Below are 2,366 nucleotides of genomic sequence, written 5' to 3' on the forward strand. Positions count from 1 at the left end.
ATTTAATTGGAGAATATATTAATTCTATGTGCAATTTGTTTGTCTAGAAAGTGTAAATAAGAGAAATGAGAAAGAACATTAACTAGTATTTTTTATACGTAAACCATTATGAGAAACATTAGTCTCAATTAGGAGAAGAAAAAAACATGCATAAAAATATATATATATATATATATATATATATATATATATATATATATATATATATATATATCAAGGGTGAAAATCTGACGGAAATGAGTAGAAGTGTAGAACTAATGTTTAAAAGATATGGTGGTACTTTACAACTTGTATTTGTTCATTCCTCAACCTCTTGAAGATTTTCACCAAAAGTAATACTTTTCATGGGGGTTTTTGTTAGTGGAATTCTTTTATTAGTGGGATGAAGTGGTTTTTGTTAGTGAGATGCATTAGTGGAATGTGGTTAAGTGGAGTTAAAGGGTTAAACGGATGAGTGAGGGATTAAAAGCTTCAATAGTGGTTGTTACTTGTTAATAAAGAGAGAAGGAGATGGAGGAAGTGGGGAGACGTATCAAAATGATGGTAGTTAATGTATCATGGTCTACTAAATAATAATCAAATAAAGTTGTTTTTTATATATTAATAATTATTTTTTCATAATAATATTTACTTACTAAATAACAAATTAAAATAATATAGTAAGAGAGAAGTTAAATTTTAGTAATATTTAGATTTTTTCTTTACCCACCTCCCTATGGGGTCACCCCAGCGAAAACCCCATTTTACCCCGCTTCGGAAATGCATTTCCGAAATATTTTTTTTCTAAATTTTTCCAGACTTCGGAAGTGCATTTCCGAAAAAATCCCAAAAATTGGGATTTTGACTAATTCGGAGATGCATCTCCGAACCAACAAAAAAAATCTAAAAAAATCCCAAAAATTAATTTTAGGATATTAATTAATTTAATTATCATAAATTTGAAATAATTTATGAGTAATGAATAATAATAATTATATATTTTGATATAATTTATGAGTTATGAATAATAATTATTATATATTTCTATTTTGATTCATATTTTAAAATTTAAAATAATTTTAATTAAAAAATTAAAATAATTTCACTTACAAAATGAGTTATAATTTTTTATTTATATATTTATATATTTATAATAATTATAATAATTATAATAACAAATGAGTGTTTTAATTTATATATTTATATATTTATATAATAATTATAATAATTATTATATATTTATAAAAATTATTATATATTTATATAATAATTATTATATATTCATTATAAATATATTTATACATTTATATAATAATTATAAAAATTAAAACAATGAGTGTTTTAATTTATTATATATATATATATATATATATATATATATTATATTTATATTTATATTATATTTAATTTTAAATAATTCAAAATTTACTTATGAAATTAAGATGTTTTTGATTTATATAAGTTAGTAAAATAATTTTTAACTTTAAAATTGTTTAAGAAATTTTATACCTATTAATTGTATTGATTCACCTTGATTTTATACCTATTAATTGTATTGATTCACCTAGATTTTAATTTTTTAATAATTATGGAATTCTTTCGGAAGTGTATATCCGAAACATTCCAAGACCAATTTGGACTTGGAATATTTCGGAAGTGTATATCCGAAGACACCCCCTCCCAAAAAAAATTCGGAAGTATATATCCGAAGACACCCCCTCCCAAAAAAAAGGTGTTTTCGAAAATGGATTTCCGAAAACCCAAAAAAGGGGTGTTTTCGGAAATGCATCTCCGAAAACACCTTTTTTTCGTATTTTCGGAAGTGCATTTCCGAAATAAGACAAATTTTGAAAAAGTTTCGGAAATGCATTTCCGAAGTGAGGGTATTTTGGGTTTTTCACCGGAGGTGGCCAAGAAAAGAGGGAGGTGGGTAAAGAAATTTCCAATATTTAAATATAAAAATACTAATTAGTGAATACATATATAAGTAAATAAACAAATACTTAAATAAATATTAAAATTACAAAATTACTCTTCGTTTTGGCTCCAAAAAATATGAAGTGACTTAACAACTTTAATATATAAGATATAAGATAAGATAATTAGTAAGAAATTCATGCTATCGCACGGGTTTCGTCTGATTCACATTACACGTCTATAAGATTATTATTTATAAAGTATGACTTATATTTTTTAATTGATTGATATTAACATAGTAATAAATATATGCTATCTCATAGATACGTCCACACCTACCCGTGAATCCAAATGAGTTAATTCTAAAAATTTATTAGTCCATTTTTACAATTTGTTCCTGTCAAATTTCAATATTTAAAACTTGCTTATTTTATTATATCATATTTACAATTTTTTTACAGCCTATAATG

The sequence above is a fragment of the Vicia villosa genome, unplaced genomic scaffold (genome assembly GCF_029867415.1).
Source record: "Vicia villosa cultivar HV-30 ecotype Madison, WI unplaced genomic scaffold, Vvil1.0 ctg.003162F_1_1, whole genome shotgun sequence".
In the NCBI taxonomy this organism is placed as follows: Eukaryota; Viridiplantae; Streptophyta; class Magnoliopsida; order Fabales; family Fabaceae; genus Vicia; species Vicia villosa.